The 24,883-nt window shown below is 37.4% G+C and overlaps 1 protein-coding gene across 1 annotated transcript in view; it reads right to left on the bottom strand.

Moving 5' to 3' along the window:
* Positions 1–1,543: 1,543 nt before the first annotated feature.
* EMC2 (ER membrane protein complex subunit 2) overlaps positions 1,544–24,883 on the bottom strand; it is a 59,831-nt gene continuing 36,491 nt past the window's right edge. Inside the window, exon 13 of the transcript XR_015715783.1 lies at positions 1,544–1,626. The gene's annotated coding sequence lies outside the window, so the exon portion shown is untranslated. The remainder of the gene's footprint in view (positions 1,627–24,883) is intronic.

The raw sequence follows: 24,883 nt of genomic DNA, 5'->3' as shown, positions 1-24,883 counted from the left end.
TCCATTGCAGAAGTCTGCAATCAAGGTATCTGTATGTCCATGCCCCCTCTGAAGGCTGTAAGGGAGGAAACTTTCCTTGTCTCTTCTAGCTTCTGGTGGTTGCCAGAAATCCTCAGTGTATCTTTGCTTGTAGCAGCCTAACTGCCGTCTCTGGTTCTGTTATAATATGCCTGTCTTCTCTGTGTGTCCATGTGCTTCTATTTTCTTATAAGGACACAAGTGATTTGATTAGGGCCTACTCTACTCCACTATGACCTCATCTTAACCTGACTAGTTACATAGGCAAAGACCTTATTTCTAAATATGGTCACATTGTGAGGTTCCAAATAAGACATGAATTTTGGGGGACACTATTCAACCCAGTATAATTATGTAAGGCTTTATCTTATCAGACAGGAGGGAATACCATTTCTTGTTGGCTTGAAAAGTAAGCTCCAGGTTTTGAGAGGGCTTATGAGGAAGCCATAGAGCAAAACTTTGTGGGCAACCTCTAGGAGCTGAGAGCCACCTGCTCCTGGCTGATAGCCAACAAGAAAATAGGGGCCTCCATTTTACAAGCTCAAGGAAACGAATTCTGCCAACAACCAGAGCTTGGAAGAAGATCAAGCCCAGAAATGAACGTAGCCCACTGACATACTGATTGCAACCTTGCGAGACCCTGAGCGAAAGACCCAGCTAAACCAAGCTCAGGCTCCTAACCCATGCAAACCAGGAAGTAATAAATGTGTATTGTTCTAAGCCACAAAATTTGTGGTAAGTTCTTACACAGCAACAGAAAACTAGTACAAATGGTATAGCGCTTTAAAGGTTTCATCCACTGTATCTCATTTATACCTCCCAAAGCTCAATCCAAAGGCATTTTTTTCAGTTCTGAGTTGTGTAACCCCCCAGCATTTCATTGTATTCACATGGATCACTGGGAATTACATACAGAACATGAGTGTGCTTAGTAAAAATCACGGAACTGTAGTACTCAGAAGAACCTCAGAGATCATATATTTCAATCCACCAGACATAAAAATTAATTCTTGGTCACCAAGGTACCAAGTAGAAAAGGCAAACATGGATCCACAGGTCTCCAGGGATCCAGTCAAAGATGTTTTCAATATTGTAGATCATCACCAACTCACTGGGATCCTTTAAGATCCCTAATATCAAATAAAAAAAAAGAGCTAAAAATAAATCACAAACTTTTAGAAAATGCATATATAATATAGCTTAATAAATATCCATATTCATAACCAGCACTAATTAGCTTCTAGGAAAGGGCCAGTCACATTATAGCACTCAATAAATACAGGGTGGAGCAAAAGTTGGTTTACAGTTGTTTGCATGGAAAACAAAACAATAATTAATAAATAATAATACAAGAATAAACTGTGTTTTGAGCAACCACAACTATAAACCTACGAAAATTATGTTTTCATATACTATCACTGTTATAAAACATAAAAGACATGAACCCATCCCCACATATGTTGATCTGAAGACAGCACAACCCTGTCTGCAAAAGCTATTGCTGCCACATTGTTGTAAGACCCACCTGAGTTTGAATGCAGGCTCTCACATTCATTCACGTGTAAACTTGGGAAATTTCCTCAGGCTCTCAGTTGTCAGTTTCCTCATCTGCAAAATGAAGGTAAGAACAATGACTTCCCACTGTTGCTTTTAGGTTCAAACAAAATAATCAGTGTAAAATGCCTGGCATTTACAGGGTGCTCAAAAAATGTCACTCTACTGCCCTTTGTTGATGAATTTTAAAAAAATAAAGAACAGTTTTCCACTTCAGCTATTTCTCTGAACTATAATCTATTTCAGAGGCATTTAATGCAAATATACTTTTAATTCTACATTGAGAAACATTTTCTTTGAAAACAATATTCTGTTGCAAGGATTGACTCTTCTTTGGTCTAACCACCCATCTTTCATCCCCTCAACAAGCTCACTAGAAAATTGAAGGCCTAAAAAATCTAGAGAAAAACATTTCCTTTGACTAGGCCTGAATTCATTGACACTTAGGAACCACACACAGGAAAGGAAAAAAAGGCAACAGCTTGAAGATTCTTAAATTAGTCATTGATTAGTTTACATAATTTAGGAGTAGTAATCCAAAACCTGCTTCAAATTAGAGGAGAGCAGAAAAGTGATGTGGAAGTAGTTACTGTTAAACTGGGATTCTTCTGATTGCGCTATTTATCAGGTAGTATTTCAGATAATTAAACAGAACTATGAGTAACATGAAAGATTATAGTTATGGTTCATTTTTGCACGGGTCTGTTGAGGCTTAGAAATTATGTACAGGCAGAGTTGGGAAAATTCCAACATAGGCCATAGTGAACTAGGCAACAGCTGCTGAAGAAGGTTTAGCTTAGGCACTGTCCTGACAGCTGCGGAAAAGGCGATATGTGGTCCATACTAAGCTTCACATTAAAAATTAGCAGTAAAATAATTACAAGTTCATTAGAAATGTACTGCCTTGATTTCAAAGCTTAAACAATCTTCCTTGGGGCCATTTGAAGACCATTTTAAAGTTCTTTAATCTCAGCTCAAGAGAATTTATTTTCTAGCAGGTGTGCCTTAAAGCTAAAAATGTAGACATGACTTAAAATCATTTCCATGAGTTTCAAGCACTTCCACATGTTAAAAAAAAAAAAAGTCATTTCAATGTTGCTTGAAACCCAGAAAAGGTCATGGGGAGAGGAAGCTGTGAAAAACTTAATCCTGCAAATCTCATGACACATGGCATGATGCAATGGGGTTCGGAGCCAGAAGGCTTGGGTTCAAGCCTCTGCTCTGCTAATTACTAAGTAGGAGGTTTGGGTAGAATTAGTATCCTTTTAAAACTTTAGTATTCTCATCCAATTTGGGAATGATAACACCTACCTTCCAACTATTGTGAGAAGTGACCTACATATAGTGCCTAGTTTGTGGTTCCCAAACTGTGTACCAAGGCACCCCAGGACACTGAAGCACACTTATAGGGTGCTATGGGATATTTCACATTTTCAAGGGAAATACAGCAATATTCAGAATCTGCCAGCCACTGTGTGAACTACTAGCCCAAAGTAGCTCACAATTTCAACATTAGCTCATACTATATTCCTTTCAGCGATGTCATACTTTTGTGAAGCTGAGTTTTGGTAGTTGCTAGACAAAAAGGAAATAAGGGTGAAAATCAGTGTAAAACAGGAAATGAGGGTGGTGGTACCAACCTAATCCCAATGTTGGAGAGGTGTACGGTGCCCAAGAGGTCCACACACTTTTTCAGTAAGTAACTGTAGTTAAGACTAAAATAACTTTTTTCCTTTCAACTAGGTGTATTATTTTTTCTCAAAAAGCTACCAAGTTGTTAGCATATAAATATATTTTCAGTTGTTTGGACCTAACCACTCAAAACTATAGTTATTTATTTATTTTGGCCTAGGGATTCATGCAAAAAATACTGAGATACTGAAAGTGCCATAAATTGAAAAAATTAGAGAACTTCTGCAGTAAGTACCAATAAATTCATTTCCTCTCAGACTTGATGTTCTTTCATATGATTGAACTCTTTCTCTCAAAATTTAGCTAAATTTAGCTTGGTTCTCATTAGTAATGCTCACCACTATTTTCAGACTTTGCAATTTGATGGGGCCATGTGATTGCCTTTGGCCAGTGGGATTTGAAGAGGTGATGAACTCTCCATTCACTCTTCCCCCGTTGAGGCATCTTACTGAGCTGGGAAGACAATCGAGCCTCAAGATCTAAGTAGCTTTATTTCTCAAGTTACTGTAGGAAGACAAATTTTCCTGGAGAGTCAACCTGGACTCACTGAGTCAAGCCAATGAGATTTGGTGGTTTGACTAATACTCAATCTTGTTTCTATTACCCTCTCCACCATTCTCCTAAATATGGTTTTCTTACTCTTTTTGTGACCAACTCTAAAAGATAATTAGGTAATGACTGGTGCTGTAGAAAATGTGGCCTGAATAGAAGCCTGGATGGTGGAATACTCAAAGAACAGTAGTCATCAACAGTGTCAACTAAAACAGCCTGATCATCATGTAATGCCCCAGATCATAAAGTAAAAACCACATTCATTCATTCAATCAATGTCAAGCTATGGTTTATAACATCTTAAAGGTTAAAAAGAAAACTGCAAACATTTAAACAGAATGATTATCTTACTGTATAAGGACATATACAGTAAGATAAAGCTATTTTTCTATAAAATGTCTACATATTGTCTGTATTCTTGGGAATTTGGCCTTATATCACAAATGGGAAAGCAATCCAAACATGTAAACACTTCCATAGTGGGGGGGTTTCTGATTGGTGGAGAGGGCATGGAAGAAGTCATCATTCCCAGTAGTTCCAGAATGAGAGTAGGAGGAGGATGCTTTGAATAAAATTTAAATAAGTTACTCAAATTCTTTGGTTGGCCAACCAAAGAACTTATATGCATATATGCATAACCCATGGACACAGACAACAGAGCAGTGAAGGCCTGGGGCGGGGGCAAGAGTAGGGAGGGGGAGGAGTCAATGGGGAAAGAAAAGGGGGGACATCTGTAATACTTCCAACAATAAAGATAAATATATAATAAATAAATAAGTTATACTCAATACCTCAGATATTATAAAGAAGAAGAGGCCTACTAGGTGGAAGTCAGAAAAAGGAGAACTGCATTCACTGATTCTTCAGTGTTTATCAAATATCTTAATGTGTATTCCATAAATGCTACCAGCTAACTGGGACTTGGTACCTGATTCTAAATGGCTATTAATCTATCAAGGAGACAGGCTTGAAAAGACATATCACAACACAATGTGTCAATTACTATAAAAAAACAAGCAGTGCTCTGGAAGATCGCAGACTTACAAGAATAAGTTTGCCTACCAGAATCAGTGATATTTGCATCAAAGAGGGAACACTTAAGCTGGAGCTTAAAAGATAAATAGACTGTGTTTAGAAGTGTAAAGTTTTGAGATTTTACCCTATTAGCAAACTAATTATCTTGCAACTGGTTCATGGATGCTGGCAGAAAACATGAGATCCCTAAATCAAACAGAAAGGGCTTTAACTCACAACCATAGTCATAGCCAGAATATGAGCACTTTCTCATACCAATCTACTGAGTCCCAATTCCCATGGATGACCCAAAAAGGGGCAAATAACACTTGCACGCATAGCAGGCTATATTACAGGGGAGGAACCCTGAGCTTAGGGTGGCCAATTTTTTTTTTTTATAATGGTCAATGAAAATGCCTGCCCTTTGCTCTAGAGGAAGACACTGTCTCTATCTTCTAAGGCTGCTTGTGTATGAACATCTTAGAAAAGATAATCTAGAACAAAGGCAGTGAGTACCTCTGCTCATGAGAAGTACAGAAATACACAAGATCCATGAGGAATTACCTCCCAATAAGCAGGAGTTTAACAGGACGGTAGAGCATGATATCTTAGCAGAATATATAACATATCTGAATAGCTAGAGTACAGAATACCTTTCAAAGAATGAAGAGGTGGGAGGAGTAGGCAGGGGATAGTATGTGTTAGGAAGAAAACAATAAACCATAGAATTACATTGGAATTAGATTATTGAGTAAAGAAAAATATAGAATATTAACCTGTGTTCAATATTAATTGAATGAATAAATGAATGAATGAATGACCTGCTCTGTCTCATAAACATAGGGAGCTACCATAATTTTAAATGAAGAGGCAAATGATCATATCTGTCAGCAATGTGACAAAGTCATGACTGTTGAAAGAGAAAAATTCAGGCTCTTTGCCTATAACTAGGCTTTTGCAATAAAAGAGGTTAGGGGATGCCCAGCCTGCCTGCGTGGCTCAGCTGTTGAGCATCTACTTTTGATCCAGGAGACTGAGGTTTCAGGCTCAATCCCCAGCAGGGGGTGAGCAGAAGGCAGCCAATCAAGGACTCTCATCATTGATGTTTCTGTTCCTCTCTCCCTCTCCCTTCCTCTCTCTGAAATCAATAAGGATATATTTTTCAAAAATAAAACAGGCTAGGGGAGGTAAAGGTCTAAACTAAAGGAAAAGTATCTAGTACTGAGAGTTGTTGAATTAATTTAGAAAGAACAACAAAAGAATCTGGTGATCAATTGGATGTGAAAGTGAGAGTTCAAGAATAAATATGAGTTATCTAGCAGGTTTAGGAGGAGAGGGCCGTTGCATAAATGGTGATGTCACTGACTCCAATCGAAAATATAAGAGAAGATGCAAGTAGGAAGTATAAAGAGCTTGACGTTGTGCTTGTTTCATTTACATCTTCAGAAGATACACGTGGCAGATAAGGTAGGATTTCTGAAGCTCTAGAGAGAGAATGAACTGGCAGGAAGTGGTAGGGTCTGAGGTAATAGCTAAAGACAAAAGTGTGAAAGAAATAACCCATTGACAAAGAGAAAAAAAGGTTTGCTTCTATATGGTAAGTGCCAACCTTATTTCCCGTAAGAAGTGAGTGTGGGAAAAGAGAAAAAGCTGGTGAGAATAATTGGGGGGGAAAATATTGGGAGAGGTAAAGAGGGAATCAAGAGAACGATATGCTGAAACCAAGAAAAAACAGTTTCAAAGGGGAAGTGCTTAGCAAGGGGGAGTCCAACTAGATGGGAACTAAAAAGTTCCCATTGGATTGCACTTTTGAATCATCACAGATTTCAAGAAAATAGTAGGGGAATTAGGCAGATTATAGAAAGAAGCCAGTTTCTTATTTCATAGAATAGGGGAGAGGCAGGTTCAATCAAGTTAGCATCAGCTTATCTGATAAGCTGCAAACAACAAACACTTTTCCAAATATACACCTTAAAAAGAGCTTTCCAAATGGCACCCATAAGTCATCCCCTAAAGTCTCCTCCACTATCCACTGCTACTTTGAGTCATAAAGTTTTTTCCCCCTTCCAAAGATCCTCTAATAAAATGCAGTTTCTCCTGAGAAAAGCAATACTTTATAAACTCTTCCTGTGAAGTGTTAGTTCACAAGGATTTAACAGAGAAATGTTCTCGGCTAGTGAGACACCAGAGTGGTCTTAGTATTCTAGAAGTAGAATAACAGAGGAAGGGCCTATTAAAGGGGACCTCTGAGGTCCCAAAGAAACAAGGCTCTTATTGGATGATTTTGTTAGTCTGGCTAGGCCGCCTTTTTGCTGGTTGGCTCTGCCAAACATTCCCCACCCCCCTTTTTGGACAATTTGAGAACATGGACAGTTGAGAAAAATGAGTGTGGTAGAAGTGAATTTATCTTAAAGCACATAGTAACTGGTGAAAAGTGACTGCGGTGTTAATAGTTGCTGTTGCTACCCAGGACATGAGTTAAGATTTTAAGCTACTGCACTCACTTTGATTACATCGAGCATTCTTTTCTGGCACTAACCAAAAGCATTTTGCTAACCTTCAGAGCAAGGCAGATCCATAACCAGAGTCTTCAGCCTATTAATTGCTGCTTTCCAGACTAATGAATCTAGCATTTACTGAGCATCAGCTATGTAGCAAGATAGTGTTGGAAGTAAGAAAAAGATGAATGGAAGTTGGGTATTACTTTAATTGAAAGGTAAGCTTTGGGCTTGTAACAAGGAATTGGATTATACACAGATAAGATGGTTCCAAGTTGGCCTTAATGTTCATCTCATTAGAAACATAAACGCACTGTGGGAGTAAGAACGCCCTGGCAGCCAGCACATCCAAGTTCTTCTCTGCGATGCAAATTCTCATGAATATCAACTAGAGAAGAAAAAAATAGAATATATCATCTCATCTAAAAAAAATTTTGTCATAAAATTTCATTTAGCTTTATGATGATTTCTTTAAGTTTCAGAAGCAAATAGAGGCTTCTATGAAGTGACAGAGCCTCCTGCAAGCAGTTTCAAACATTAACCAATTATAATGGTACCTTCTAAGAGATGTAAAGAAAAAACAATTTTCTTTTACTTCAAAAATACACACCTTTTTACCGGCCAGGCGTGGCTCAGCGGCTGAGCGTCGACCTAGCAGGGGGTATGCAGGAGGCAGCCGATCAATGACTCTCTCATCATTGATGTTTCTCTCTCTCTCTCCCTCTCCTTTCCTCTCTCTAAAATCAATAGATATATTTTTTAAAAAACACACATCTTTTTATGTCCCTGATTTTTCTTTTTTTTTGTGTGTATAATTATTAAATGTTTGAATTTTTGAGTGAAACTACAAATGCTCTAAGAAAATGAAGTTTATTTTTTAAAAATTTTAATGCTTGAGGGCAGGGACTATGTTTTTACATGTTGAATAAATTGGAAAATCTTATAAACTTAGATCTACTAGTGATTTTAAAAATGGATTCTTAACTCAAATTTCACAAGTCCTTTCCAATTCCAAAGTTTAACTCTAGTGTCTGGAATGAGAGAGATAGCTGGCACATTGATTATTTATAAGGTACTCTACACCATAAGGAAACATCACATCTAACACGTGTGGGGAGAGGAGTACATGCAGTCCTGAGATCTTGCATACAACTCACATGCAGCTCTTGGGTATCAGCTATACCACAAAAGGAACTTGAATTGCAGCCACATAGAATTTGACAATACCCTACAAAACTTAAAGCTTCTAAGTTCTTTGTCTCAGAAATTGTATTTCTAGGAAGTTTCCCAATGAAAAAAAATCATGGACATAAGCAAAGATGTTTTACAAGGATAGTCATAATAGTAATGTCCATTGCAAAGCTGGAAACTCAAATATCCATCAATAGGGAATGATTCAATAAACTACTATAATATTGCCCCATGAGAGGATATTACATGGCCATTAAAAAATAAATGTGTGGCCCTGGCCAGTTTGGCTCAGTGGTTAGAGCATTGGCCTGCAGACTAAAGGGTCCCAGGTTCGATTCCAGCCTAAGGGCATGTACCTCAGCCGCAGGCTCAATGCCGGGCCCCAGTAGGGGTGCATGTGGGAGGCAACCAATTGATGTGTCTCTCACATCGGTGTTTCTCTATCTCTCTCTTTCCCTTCCACTCTCTCTGAAAAGCAATGGAAAAAATATCCTTGGGTGAGGATTTAAAGAAAAAAAAAAAAAGTATGTATAATGTAAAACAAGAATAGTAAACAGCAAAAAAATATTCACAATAAATTGTGAAGCTAAAAAAACAGAGTTGGAACAGTATCTATAGTACAATTGATATTCTTAAAACATACATATCTGTGGTATAGGTAGATATGGATATGACTTGAACTAAGACCCGAAGCACCGCGCTAGTCAAAGCTATGGTTAACCTGGTCTACTCTCCTAGCCAGCTTTTATCTGCTCTTGGTTTCTAATAATCCTACTTCTTCTAGACTGCAGCCATGTAGTTTCAACGTACAAATCCTATCATGCCATTCCCAGTTAAAAACACTTAAAAATGTTCCTTCCACTTTCAGGGTAAAAAACAATCCCTGTTTTATAATGTGCAATGATTGTTCCCAACCTGGCTCTCTCCCTTTCTTTCGCCTCTTGCCACTCTCCTCCAGGCCTCTCTTCACCCACTGTCTGCACTCCCGACGGCTGCACCCCAAAATCCATTTCAAGCAGACACGATGCTTATCCTTCTGGAACTAAGCGTTGTTCACATCCTCCCTGAGTTTTTGAGTGTAAGAGGCCTCAGAATCCCATTCCTAAAGGGGAGTTTATATTTCCTATCACACCAAGGAACAGGCAAAAGGGTTTTCAATCAGCCCTGAAGCAAGATCTTGGCTGGAGAACAAACGAAACGCACAAAGGCACTTGGCCTCTCTCTGAAGGGTTTGTCTGGCGAGCTGGTCAGCTTAGCAGAAGAAGCAGAGCAGGGCTGCCATTATTGGGGCACAGGAAGTGGAGAACCTGCCTTTCTGTCCCTGTCTCTGAATGGCAAGCATAGCAGAATACTGATTCATCAGCAACACTCACCTCTTTCATCATCACATGGGCTACACACACTGACTGTGTCGTTAGGAAAGTTGTTTAACCTCTCGGTACCTCTTTTGATACCGCGTAATGGGAGTTGAACTCAGTCACATATCTGTTTCTACATTTTGTTATGAAAGCTGTAACTCTAAGACTCGCCGGCCTTAATGTTCACCTTCACTTGGTTTTACATGCATGCAACATCAGACTTAAAGAACACACATTGATTTGCCCCGGTCCTGTAAAGCTCTAGAAATGGATTTGACCGATAGATGCAGCAAAGAAAAGATTGCTACAAGAAACAGACAGCGCATTGCATTAGCAGGCAAAGCAAATCGTTTAGCCAAATACATTCAAATCCTTAGGCCAAACCTGGGCAGCCCAAATGTTTTATGAATTTCAGTGGTTGGGTGAGTCTCTGAAATTGCATGGTGTGTGTGTGTGTGTGTGTGTGTGTGTGAGAGAGAGAGAGAGAGAGAGAGAGAGAGAGAGAGAGAGAGAGAGATCTTCTTGAAAAGGAAGCTCCCCCAAAGTGCAAACAATCTCCCTTGTGTGCCCAAGGCCTAGATGGTCCAGGGCTACACTGAGATAAATTCAACAACAGGTTGTGGAATGGGGCACCTCTGGAGGCTGATAGGTTAATAGACCCTAATCCTCACAATACTCCACATTAAAATTCCTTTGAAAAAGGGTACTCCTAAAAGGGAAATAACATGTCCTGCAGGGAGAAACCAAGGTAGACAGTGAACTCTTTCCCTCATAATTTTTCTTACTAGTCTTTCTGATTTTACAGCATGATATGTTCTGAACCTTTTAGTAAAAGGGAGGTTTCTCATTTCAGCCTAACTGCTGTTAATCTGTTCCAAATGTTAAAGTTGCAAGTAAGGTCTGGTAACCATCGCCGCATTGAGTTGATAATAGGAATAGAGCTGATCACCATCTGGTTTGGTTCAGAGTACAACTTGCTGCCTAATATTGCAGAACTTGAGTTGGAAGACCCCTGCATTTCATGAATGCCACAAAAAAGAATTTAAAACAGCACTCCCCAATAGTCATATGTCCTTATTTATTGCTCTATAGGTTTGCTAAATATGGAATATCACATTACTAATTTTGGCAAATTCCAGGGTACATAAACAGGCCAAAACCTCTTAACATAAATTATGCCAGAGCTGCCTAATGATAATTTGAAAAATTCATGGTGCTTGTTTTCCAGAGTTATGACAGAAAACCATTTCAGAAATAAGAAACAAAACTTGAAATAGGTTTCTTGTTGCAAGTCTCCCTTACCAATGCTGCCTTTGCAGATCTATGAAAATACACTTTATCCTACCACATTATGAATAAATTGGAAAATCTGATTTATCTAGAACTACCAGTGATTTTTGAAATGGATTCTTGACTCAAAAGGAAACATTTCACAAGTCCTTTACAATTTCAAGATTCTCTGCTAGAAGTATCAGAATAATTCTGGCAACAATCTAGCTTTATACAAAGGAAACTTTCTTCTAATTATATTATTACTAGGTATGATGTTCTTAGAGAGTTTGAGAGTCCAGACAATGAATATTAATGATAAGGACCATGCCATTCTACTTCCATTTTGTTTCCAATGTTTTGAATTACGCCTGGCACATAGGTGTCTACTTACTGAATATAACCCAAGAGACCTCTATATGAAAAGTAATGAGTCTTTGAATAACAACTTCCTATTTGCTTGAAATTTCTGCTCTTTAATCAGGGCGTTTATAAAAGATAATCAGACAACATAAACTCTCCATAAACAATGCAATAGCATGCAATACCCCACTAGCAGGAGATCTCAATTTCCTGAGGACACTTTGAATGTCCCAAATCACAAAAGCAAGACAGAGGCACAGTTGGAGACACAGCCCTCCTTGACAGATTTATTTCTTTATATTATAAAAAAATGTATCTCGAGGCACTCCCTCTACTGCAATGAAACAGGATTTGTGTAGACATGACTTTTTCAATTAACAATGGCTTCAGGAATTCTTTCAGAAATTTTTGCCCTAGGCCTCCAACTTTTTAACTATATTAACAATTGTGTCATTTCATTTTGACAAAATAGTCTTTCTAATATGTCCCTGTTAAATACTTCTCAATATTCGAAAGCCAATTCCTTTGACTAAATAACTTGAATGCAATCGCAGATTTGCAAGGCTAGAGTAGAAGTCACCCAGTCCAGCTCTCAGCATCCACTTGTAGGCAGAACCATGTGGAAAAAGTATCACTCCTATTTTGTAAAGACCTCCCAAGTAGATTTGAAGAACATCCATTGAATGACCTTCCAAGAATCCTCTTAGAACAAAGTATTTCTTTAAAACTCATTTTTCTTCTCCACCTTCTGGCCTCCTTATCATCTCCTGAAAGACCAGCTCTTGCTTCCTAGCCAGAGGCTAATGTCTGTGAACTATGAACTGCTTGGTTTTGCTGTTTTTTTAACAGTATAATTTCCGAGGGAACAAAATTGAAGTGAAAGAGCAAACCTATTCCCTGTTCCTTTTTATCCCTTTCTTTTCAACCTCCAAACTCTTTCCTTTCCTGTTCTGCACATCATATCTCAGAAGCCTATTGTGTATTTGCTTTGTCACCCATTGGACATAACTCTGCAGAGAGAAAAGGTGCCTCTGTGGCACATTATAACTTGAGCCAATAAATCCCCACAGTATCGAGAAAATTCCTTTGTACCGTGATGAAGGCGCCTTCTAACAGCCAAGAAAGGAAACACCAGCCCACATGTGCACCTTAAAAGAAACTACATGTACTTTGTTTTCTCTTTCCTTCTGACAGCCCTGCAATCTGGAAGCTTAGCAGAAATGGGTCTGCTTAGTACTTGGAAAGGAGACAGTTTGAGAATGCCTGGTACTGTAGGCGTTCTCTCCTCCCAACCCCCTTACTCAGACCCCACCTGCCCGGGCACTGGTGGTGAAGAGAGCACACTGAATTCCAGATAAGCAATAGGGTGGTTCAATAACCTTCCATGAATTACAAACCCTCACTGTGCCCAAATTACAGAGCAGATTTTTTTAAAATTTTCTTTCAGCTCTAAATGTCTAAAAATAGATTTTCGTAAGAAAGTCTACTTGTCCATATGGTTAGAGATGGGGCATGCTGATGGGTGCCTGAACTTGAAGTAGATAAAGGTAAATGCATGCAAGGCTAAAAACACTCTGGACTTGCATTCTCCTTTTCACCCACTGCCTTGGTTTGCTCTGAGTGCGCCTCGTGGCTGAGCTGCACTCTCCCACCCTCTGCCTTTGCAAGGTCTATATCACCCTCAGACCTAGTTCAAGTCTAACGTTCTCCTGAATCCTAACTGCTATAATCTCTGCTAAGTACTCTGTCCTCTGAATGTCATACCCAACGTCTCAGCCATATGGTCCTGGGGTTATTATATTTTTTTTCCACGCGTTAGTCTTACTCTCCCATCCAAATTGTCAACTCCTTGAGAAGCTGGATGGGAGCATAATTAAACTACTATGAGCTTTGGAACTACTCCTTCCTTCACCACTCTCTTGCTGTGTGACCTCAAGCAGGTGCTTGAAATTAACTGTGCCTGAGTTTCCTCATCTCTAAACAGAGGTACCAATACTAAGCTTACTTAGTTTGGGGGACCCAGTAGATAATCAATAAATACTTGTTTATGAATCAATATTTCCTTAATAATTTAGAAAGTTTTTAAAAGTATTTCAGGCTCATAATTATAAAAAAAAAAAAAAATCCATTGAACAGCATTTTATACCTAAGGATAGGAAAGTCAGGTGAATTAGTACTGACCTTGCTTTAAATGTTGATTTAAAAAAAAAAATCTCTTAATAATTATACTTGCTTTGTCTCTGTCTCTCTCAAATGAAAGAGAAGGGCCAAAGAGAAATTTATTTGAGCTTTGGTGATTGTTTCTATTCAAAATAGAGTCGAATTTTTCACATGTTCATTTTATGAATGGAAGATGTCTGCTGAAAATCCATGAGACAATGAGGGCACACTGAGAGAAGCCGCATGTAGTAGGTAGGCAGGGGTTCAGACGCCTCAGGCTTTTAATACACCATTTAAAGGAGGGGTGAGCAGCAGGATTGTAAATATCACCAAATGAACATGATTAGGGCAGGCCAAAATATCACTCCTTTTTACTGTCCTTCCTTCTGTTGTGATACAGAATACTCCCCTGGAGGTAATTCTCTAGAATATTTTTCCTATTTTCTAGTGTGAGAGTAATAAAACAAAAACAAATGGTAAGAAAGTTTAGTAAAAACCTGCTTACTTGTAAATGTTAACACTGAGATACAAGGAAAAAACTGACAAGCTGGACGAGCGTTTTCTTCTTGTGTGACTGAATTATATCATTCTGCTGGTTAGTGAAGATTAAAACCCTCACCATAGCCCAGCCAGGCATGGCTCAGCGGCTGAGCATCAATCTAGGATCCAGGAGTTCGTGGTTCGAGTCTGGGTCAGGGCACATGCCTGGGTTGCGGGCTCAATTCCCCGGTGGAGGGCGTGCAGGAGACAGCTGATCAATGACTCTCTCATCATTGATGTTTCCATCTTTCTCTCCCTTTCCTTTGCTCTCTCTGAAATCAATAAAGATCTCTTTTTAAAAAATAAAACAAAAAACAACCCTCACTGTAGCTCCTGTAGGAAGACCACAAACAACCGGGCCCTTTGTTGTTACCACTCCGTATATAACATGTGGACAGAACAATGGGTAACAGAACCAGGGACATTGAGGTTGTCTCTCCTTGAAGTACACACCACAAGATTCAATAGCCCAAGTCATGGAACTAGGTGCTGCGGTGAGTCAGCAAGCACATGATGAGAAAGCAGTGCAAGTCGAGGAAATGGCTACAGAGGAAGGAAGCATTTGTCAGCGATGCAACTGGAAAAGTAATTCTCTAAAAAGGCTTGGCTTCAATGTGAATTTAGCTGGGATCTGAAAAGAGAAACTGCCCAGCATTTTCTGAACACTGGCATTGCAGGAAAGGCATGTAGCTCCACCAGCAGTGCCAGCCTTCCTGTCCACTCCTAATAGCTCAGGTTGAGGAAGAGGGTTCTGGAGAAGCTGTTGCTGCTCCTTTGATTTCATACTGAATCCTGCAGTCGAGAGATTTTATATGCACTCAACTAAAATGAATAGAAGCCAAATCGCATTACTCATGACTATCCAACTTTAGAGAAGAGGGTTACGGACAAAGACAACCCAAAACTATGACAGAAAAAAGGTCATACTATTGCCAATGTGATCTTTATTTATTCCCTTTGTTTTGAAATTGACATCGCGTAAAGTTTATTCGTTTGGGTCTGCAGTTATAGGAGTTTTGCCAAGTGCACAGCACCATGTGATAACCACGGCGTGACCTTGCTTTAAACCCTGCCCCCTGCTCGACAACTTTCAATGGTTCCTAATGGCTGATAGGTTAAATCTAAATTTGGTAGCATGATATAAAGGCTCTTCATGATTTCATGAAGGCTTGACTTAGAAATAAAAAGGGCTAGTACAATATATTCACCAACACTTGTTTTCATTCAAAGGTCAGAGCTTTCGTCCCCCTTCCCCAAGGAGGCTTGGCTGCAGATAGGATGTAGGAAAGGGGGTGTGGCTACTTCTTGCATCACACTCATTCCCTACACAATTTACCGGCTGCTATTCCTGAGCCCACCTCACAAATGCTCTCTCACTGTTTCACTTCATCTAGAGCCTCCTTTAGTCATAAGATAGATGTCCAGATATTTTGTTTGAAATCTTTATTTTGGTCTAGAAAGTCATTTGGAATTTTATACATATTATAGCTACTTTTAATACATACATTGGTATCCGCCACCAGACCAGGAGCTCCCTGAATGTCAGGGTTATATCTCTAGTGACTAGCACAGATTTGTTGTTGTGTTTTTGTGGGGTCTTTTAATGAATTCTCTGAACCCTCCAAAATGGGTTTGGTTGCCCTTTCTCTGTGGTCCTCAGTATCCAGAGATACTTAACACCCATTGTAGTACTTATTTCTGTGTATTCTAATTGCCCATTTACATGTCTGTCTCTCCCAGTCAACAGCAAGCTTTTTGAGGGCAGGCATGATGCTTTTGTATGTCTCCAGCACTTTGAGTGCTCAATTAATAAGTGCTTGATAAATATTTAATGGATGAACATGGTTTCTGCACAAGAGGAAACAGCAAAGAACAATAAGGCTGGGTATTTCTCCTTAAGAAGTATAGTTTTATTAAAAAGATATTCCCTTTTCCTCTCTTAATCTCCTACCTTAGCATTTTCCAACGAGTGGCCTAGTATAGTATATTAATAATAGGATCATTATGGAAGCATTTGAGGAATGTATATGAAGGAATTAATCCAACATATATCAAAGGCTACTGTCATACAATTGTCTACTACAGCATTATTTATAATAGCAAGGAGGGAGAGGAAGGCTTGACAGACATCTACAACAATAAATAAATACTCAGGGAAGGGAAGAGAAAACAATAATTACTCACTTGAATAATTAAGTAGTCTTTTACAATAATGGTTATAAATGCTCTGTAATAGCATATGAAGTATATAAACATAATACTTTGAAAAAACAAAAAGAACAAAAAAATTGAATGTTCACTAGAATTACAACTATGCAAATATGCGGTTATGGAAAAACAATTAGAAGGGAAAATGCCAAAAGCGTAATAGAAATTATGTGACAATGGTATGATTGTGGGTGGCTTTTTACTTTATCTTCCAAACTTTCTGTAGCATTGGTAAATTGGTAATAAGTGTTTTCAATTTGCTATTTTTTTAAATTACTTTTAAGAAAGACTTTTAGCTGTCCATCATTTGAGGTAACTAGTTCAAGAGGAATAGAGCTTAAAACCAAGATACAAGTTGAAATATTTGCATTTTCTTTCATTCAACGCTGTGCTTTGGTTTCAGGCAGCATTTTAAAAGCCTATGAACTCATTGAAGAGATGAGAATAAATTTGAAATTGTTAAATAAAGCCAACTATGTAATAAAGTAGTAAGTCCTAAAGTTCTATGCTTTGATACAGAATATTATCAAAACTGATGAGCGAGGACTTAGTCTTTGAGGCAAAACATTTAGAGAAGAAAAGGAAAAGCATCCCAAGCCCTTCAAATAGTTGGCCAAGAAAAACAGTTAAGGGAATTCTCATGAAAGACTTTGAAATAGGCAGTGAAAATCTTTCTCCAGCACTTTCTTTGGATGAGAAGTCACTGGAAATCCCTAAGAAAATTCATGAAAAGGACCCAAGTAGTTGTAGCATTACTAGTAGTGGTGGTAACATACAACCGTTACTTTAAATCAGTGCCTACCACCCATTCAGTGCTTCATATGTACCAAGTACTCTTTATAATGATTATATGATTAATTCTTACAACAACCTTAGAAATAACAATTACACAAACTATTAAATTCATGAGGGTTAAAGAAATGAAGGAATAATACAACTGAAGGAAGAACGCATCTTCTACTCAAAGGTTAGAGGGGTTGATAGATTTAGTATATTCCAATTTTTCTACTTTCCCAACATAATTAGATCCTGTTGTTTTGCTCACCATAGATCCACACAAACACAGACTTGGATATTTTAGTGCCACTAAACTTTATCCTTAACACAAACTTTGGGTTGAGTCATACCTTTTCCCCCCAAAATCAATTTTTCTCTTAGTTGATTAAGAAAAAAATAAACCAAAAGAGCTAACCAGATGCTTCAACACTGAAGGAAATCAATTTGGGGTAATCCAGAAAGAGGGGGAAAGCCAGGAAATTTGGAAAGCTAGGGCCATTTTAGACCACACCCAGCCTGCCGCACTTAGGCTGTGTGACTCCTGTTTGGCAATTTCCAAAACAGTTACATGCACCATACAGATTCAGTATTTAAGTCTTAAATATGTGTGGCCTGAATTGGCTTCCCCCAGCTGACTATCTTATTTCAAGCAGTCCAAATAAGCCACAATGTTAAACATTCTTCTAACTAAATCATACTGAGCTGCCAAACAGTCAGGCAAGCAAATGGCAGGAGGAGAGGGCTCGGGCTTAAAGACGCAAGAACTAGGTGCTGATCAAGTCAAAGAACCTGAACTTTTATTGCAAAAAAAGAAACAGTCCTAGATGAAAGTATCAAGAGAAGATATATCTATACTTAAAGAAAGGAATCAATAGCTCCAGACCCTCTTTTGTCATTCGTTCTTTAGAAATGAAGTTCCAATAAGTATAAAATAACATTTAAATGGTAATATATCTACTTCTTTTACTCCTTTTCAAAAACAAGGCTCTGATGGAACATTATGCTTCTAATATTTTCCCCTCCCCTGGCACATAACCAGCTTGCTGTTTTCCTAGCCATATTTCATTTCAGGGCTTTGTAACAAAGCTCATCGCCTTTCACATTTCCTTGTTGCCCGATTCAATAGCTTAGCTGAGCCCCAGCAATGTTTTAAGTGTTGCATCAAAACCTAAAATTAAATGAAACTGTTTATTAATCTTGTAATACGTCATCATTTACGTTTGTGCCACAAATTAGTATTCTTTGTTTTATTTCTTTTATTTGTATTTTCTAGACTCTTCTGTTTGACAGTATTCTAAATCAAGTTAAATCTGAATGTGCACAACCAGAATTTCTATGAATTACCTTTCTGTCAAATCTGGGTAAGTATAAAACACTGATCATTTCTCAGTATATATAGTCATGTTACTAAGTTAGTTTTTCAAAATGTTTTAACTTTTCTGAAAGAGTATTTCCATATGTCATAAAAAACTGAATGTTAGAATTTTTTACATAGAAAAACTTCAATATATCTGAAGTGAGCTTCTTTATTTTCTATGGTTAATATGAAATTCTACACAGAGAAAATGCTTCTATGTTATGATAAAGAATCTCTAAATCAGAAATTGTGTTACCTGTTACAAAAGAGAAATGTTAAACGACACCTATACCACTTCTAAGTTCTCTAAGTAAAATTAGTAAAAGTATTGATTTTTAATTTAATCACCAACCAGAACTGAATCTAATGGCCAGAACCTTAACAACTGTATTTTTAGTCACACTTGAGGGAACTATTTTTCCATGTCTATTTCTTACATGACTATGTTAATAAACATGTATTCTTAGAGGCAATTTTTTAAATTTTATCAAAATTTTATCTTATGATTCTACTTTGGAAGAGAGATGGTATTACATATACAACTAATACAAAACTTCATAACTCCATGTAGCTACAATTTAAAAGAAAATATATTCTAGAAAAGAAAAAACTATAGAGACGAAAGACCAGTTGTTGCCAGGTTGGGGTGGGGGCTTGATAAACAGGCAAAGCACAGAGGATTTTTAGGACAGGGAAAATATCTATATTACATTATAATGACAGATATATGTCATTACAGATTTGTCCAAAGCCACAGAATGTGCAACACCAAGAGTGAACCCTAAGGTAAGCTATGGACTTCGGGTGACAATGTGTCAATGTAGGTTCATCCCTGAGAGCAAATGTATCACTCTGGTGAGTAAAGCTACCATGTGTAGGGGAAGGGGCATGTGTCCCTTCCTCTCAATTTTGTTGTAAACCTAAAACTCCTCTGAAAAAGTAAATTCTTTAATAAAAAATGCATTTAGAATTTTTATTTTTTTATTAAAACATTTTAATGTTGACATTATTGCAGCTGTTCCCCTCCCCCTTTGCCCACCTCCACCCATCCCCACCTCCCCCTCCCGTGGCCTTCCCACACTATTGCCTGCGTCCCTGGGGTATGCACATAAATTCCTTAGCTCATTCCTTCACCTTATTTATCCAGTCACCTCAACAGCCGCCCCCCCCCCCTCGGGCACTGGCCAGCCTGTTCCATGTATGCATGCCCTGGTTCCATCTTGTCAGGATATTTTATTCATTAGATTCCACTTATTAGTGAGGTCATATGGTGTTTGTCTTTCTTAGAAGTAGCTTTTTAAACTCAATTTTTTAAAAATTGTAATAAATGCATGTGCTATCCCTTGTTTATTTCCTAGCAAACACTGGATCATTGAGGTAGCTACACAAGTGACTGAGAAAAATGGAATTTTTCCTAGACTCTGCTATCCCTTACCTTCTACCACATCTGTTGCATTAAGTCTTACTCTACTTTTGAGTTTTAATATTTCTTAACCCCGCCAATTTTCTTGTTTCCCTTATATCCCTACTATAGTTTTAATGTTTTTCTCACAAGAGCCAGTCTGCCTGCCTCCTTTTCCCACCAGCTCAAGTCTATTTCAAGTACACCAACTGCAGTGCTAATAAGATAATGCTACTTCAACGTGGACAGCACTTTAGGAGATTCCCACCATGTAACATTCAGGACTGTTGGTAAATCTGGCTCCTCCCTGTGTCTCCTGTTAGCTCCCTACCAGGGCTTGCTTTTTATTCAATAAATATTTACGGAACTGTATTTTGCCAACTATCTCCTATGAATTATCTGTTCATGTAATCTGCCCATTTTTCATTGATTTTTTAAATTCATAAATGTGCATGGAATTATACAAAATGTTTTCCTTCATCAACTGAAGAAACATTTTACGAGCATTAGTACATTTTTATATAGTAACTTTTTTAAAAATTTAGACTGCCATCAATTTAAGATAGGCCAAAATTTCTGTGACCCCACTTGGTCTAAAATTTTGTTTTTCGGTGGCATGACTGACTCACAGCCACTACAACAGGAAGAGCTGGAGTAGGGGAGAGGTGAGAGGCAGTCTTCTCCTTGGACTCCCGAGGCTGATCTTGGGGATTTATGCACCACTTACCTTTGTTTTTCATCAGTTAACATCCATGTTGTTTTCATTCACCACCACGTTCAAATCAGCTCTGTGGATCATCCCTCAGAGTGCTATCACCCTTCCAACCTTCAATATGCATCAGGACCTTAGACTGATCATTTCGAGACCTTATGACTAGAAATCAACAGCAGTCATACACTTGTAAGGTCTCAGTCTGGTGCCTACTATAAGCAAAAATCTGTACTAAGCCTCAGTGATACCAGGAAAAACTGAGTAAGACACAACACTAGCAGCATGAAGCACAAACCTTGTGTGAAAGAGAAGAACAGGTCTTCTTAACTCCACAGAATATCGCCCTGCTTCTTCTGGATGCTAGAAGTGGTACTTTGAGGCCCCTGCCAAGTCTAAGGGTCTTCTCTGAAATCTCATTTTCTTGCTCTCGCTGCCAATGCAATGCAGAGCACTTCCTTGTTGAAACTCTCCCTGTAGCTTTTATCACCCTCTCCTGAGTCTCTGCGGACATCTCTGAATATTCAAGACATGGAATGCTGAGGAGGAGAAGCCTGAGCTTTATTACAAGCCTTACTTTGACTCCCCACTTACGAGGTGACTGTGGGCAAATTATTTATCTTTCTGAGTTGTTACTTTCTCATTTAAATTAGGCTAGGATTACTGTGAGCATGAAACGAGATAAAGTATGTAATATCATTCATTCATTCAATGGCTATTGCTCCGTAACTGTTACATTTCCTTAATTCTCTGTCCTTTATTTTTCTTCTTCCACCCTCAAAGTTTTAATAAGCCTTAAATTCAGTCAATAACTTTCTGCTCTCCCCTCTCCCACTCTCTCTTTTTCTTGAAAACTGCATGGAATCCTATTCCTACATCAGTTCCTATTTGGCCATTTCCCAAATAGTAATTGTCGAGGGTTCGCAAGGTCTCTTAAGAGATCATGATGTTCAAATTAACAATGGTATCTGTTTAATATCTACTTTTTAAAATGTTAATAAAAATTATTTTTTAGCTGTCTACCTAACATGGAATACTTGGGAAGCCTGGGAGTGCACGTGCTGTAAGAATGCATAGGATCATCAGAAACCCGAGGAGGGGCTCCAGATACGGTCCCTGTCCATTCATAACACAAGTCACTGCTGGTCACCATGAGGGTATTAATCATTACTTAGTTTTAAATCAGCTGCTTTTGGTCCCTTATTACCTAATTTATACCAACAATCAGTCACTGCTTAAAGAAAGGTAACATGAGAAAATGCTGAAATACACATTAGTGAGTACGAATACAATAAATATGCCAATTTGCCTCAAAATGGTCTCCTTCAGATTCATTACTTCAATCTAATCAAAATTCTTTTAAAAATCATCTGTTGTTTTTTTTGTATCTCAACAGGTAATGCAAATAAAATAAACTATAGTGGTGATTATATCCAATTTGGCTTTATTTTAACTGGGAATAAAAATACTAACACCTATGATATATTTTTAAGTAGCAACCTATTCTTTGATGTCATTGCTTAAGAATAAAATAAAATAATTTACAAAAACTTTGCTAAATCACTTTGTTACATGACATAAAAAAATTGGAAAATAATTTTTTTTAAATTCCTGAGTTTCAAAATAATATGTTATTGTAAAAGAGATCATTCATCTGAAAAGTTTAGGAAATAATTATCTACATCAGTGGTTCCCAAAGTATATTCCTCAGAACAGTAGTTGCATGGAATTTTTTAATTTTAAGGATAATGCCCTTATTGTTTTAGGGGGAAAAAAGATACAAACTTACTTTAGAAAGTACATTGAAAAATTCCAGGAAGAAACAAAAAATCTACCAATATTCTATCACCCCAAAATAATCATTGCCAATTTTTATTGAACATCTTTGCAAAAAGGTAGTTTTTAAAAGAGTACTTCAGGTGTGCATATATAAATAATTTCAGAAAAATGGAATAATGGTTATTTTTAAATTTAAAAAATCGTTGATAAATAGAAGACATTAGTGAAATTCAGAAAAAGTTTCACCTTCACAGAAGATATGGTTACTAAAAAAAGATCTCTCTAAAAGGAAAAAATATATATAAAAATATTTTATGTCACTTTTGAAACTGTGTTTTACCTTTAAACTGTCTTCTTGCAATGAAACATTAAATAATCATACTGTTCCTTGCACCTAATCTCCACCCTACCCTAATCTTTGTTATATCTTTCTTTTTAGATCATCAAAGCTTACATTTATATTTTATTAATTTATGTTTTGTAACAATAATTTCCAGTTGCCTTAGTTCTATATTTATGTTTTAAGTAGAAGTAATAAAGATAATACACCACAGGTATTTATGATTAAATGAGAACTGCACAGAAACTCTGTGTAAATTATAAAGGGCTAGAAAAAATATTTTCTCTGCAGAGTTATTTACAACAGCAAAGATCTGGAAACAGCCCAAGTGCCCATCAGTAGATTAGTACAGTAGATTAGTAGATAAAAATGCTGTGGTACGTTTACAGAATGGAGTACTATGCAGCTGTAAAAAGAAAATATTACCCTTTGCAACAGCATGGGTGGATCTGGAAATTATGCAAAGTGAAATAAGCCAGACAGAGAAAGACAAATACCATACAATCTCACTTATATGTGAAATCTAATCAAAATAATTTAACAAACAAAATAGAAACAGAAGCATAGATACAGAGAACAAACTGACCGCTGTCAGAGGGGAGAGGGGTTGTGGGGCTGGGTTAAAAAAGGTGAAGGGATTAAGAAAAAAAAAGACGTGTGTGTGTGTGTGTGTGTGTGTGTGTGTGTGTGTGTGTGTATGACACATAGACATGAACAATAGTATGGTGATAGTCAGAGGGAAGGGGGAGTGGGGGAGATGGAAGTGGGCAAAGGGAGAATAAATGGGGACAGAAAGAGATTTGACTTTGGGCGGTGAGCACATGATGCAGTATGCAGGTGATGTTTTATTAAGTTGTACATTTGAAACTGTATGGTTTTATTACCCAAAGTCATCCCAATATATTCAATTAAATAAATAAATAAATTCAAAAGCAAATAAAAAATAAATATTAGATATTTGTGTCCATATTGCCTTCTGTTTTATACACACTGGCACCACCAGTGTACTCATTTATAATAAGCTTCCAAAACCCAGAAATACAACTGTACAACACAGTTGGGGTATACACAAAGTTCTAAGTTAACTTAGTAGATATTTAATTAAACTTTGCCTCAGAGAAAGCCAGTGTTCAAAAAATAAAATGAAATACATAAATTATAATAAACATAGTTCACAAATCTATAAAGTACAATAAATATAATTTAATGTTCACATTAAGGAGTTAAGTTGTTGGTTCTTAATAGTGATTAATAATCACTATTAATAATCACTATTAAGAAGGTGCTTTTATGTTCTTAATGTTAATAAGGTACTTCTTAGTACACCTGCAGATAATCTTCAAGAATAGAAAATATCCCAGGTTTATGTGTTAGATATAAAGGGATTAGAATACTGGCTTGAGCTAATGTGCACTGACTCTAAAACGTATACTGAAAGTTGTTTTCAAAAAAAAAATCCCAGATACTGAGTTTATTTTTATTTTCTATTATAATATTCTCTCTTAAAAGTTGAGAACTTTTTAAATTAGTTCATTTAAATTTTTACTTGTTTTAAGTAAATAAAAGCTTATACAGTGATATTCATAATAATGATGATTTTCCTTTGACTAAAACCAATCAGTAAATAAAGCATCATTCTACACAGGCTAATGTCAACTGACAAGACATAGTAGTTAGTTTTTAACTTTGGGATTTTAATATTATTATACAAAGTTATTATAGTGCAAAACATAGTCACTTATAGGTAGAGTAACACAACTGCAGTTGTATTTGGTGTTCTTGGAATATATGGGTCCAAGAAACAAGAAGCTACTGCTTCCCTGCCAAGAAGTCAAGTTTAATTTGCTTTCTTTTCCCCTCCCTCTTCAACTGGCTGAAATACAAGTTCCACTGCAAATGCAACAACCAGCAAACACAGATGCCATCATAAATACATAATGCTGCCAAGTAGGAAACCCTACATTGATGAGTAACAGAACTCCCCATAGCAACTGGAAGATATTCTGGGCAGCACAGTTAAGTCTTGAAGCTATATTATAAACAAAATGCATGCATTCCTTATAACTAAAAAATAAGTTAGTTTTAAATAAAAAACACTGACA

This window comes from Miniopterus natalensis, chromosome 16, assembly GCF_054644295.1.
Source record: "Miniopterus natalensis isolate mMinNat1 chromosome 16, mMinNat1.hap1, whole genome shotgun sequence".
NCBI classification, from domain to species: Eukaryota; Metazoa; Chordata; class Mammalia; order Chiroptera; family Miniopteridae; genus Miniopterus; species Miniopterus natalensis.
Note: the sequence above shows the minus strand (reverse complement) of the source record. Positions and strands in the feature narration are given on the sequence as shown.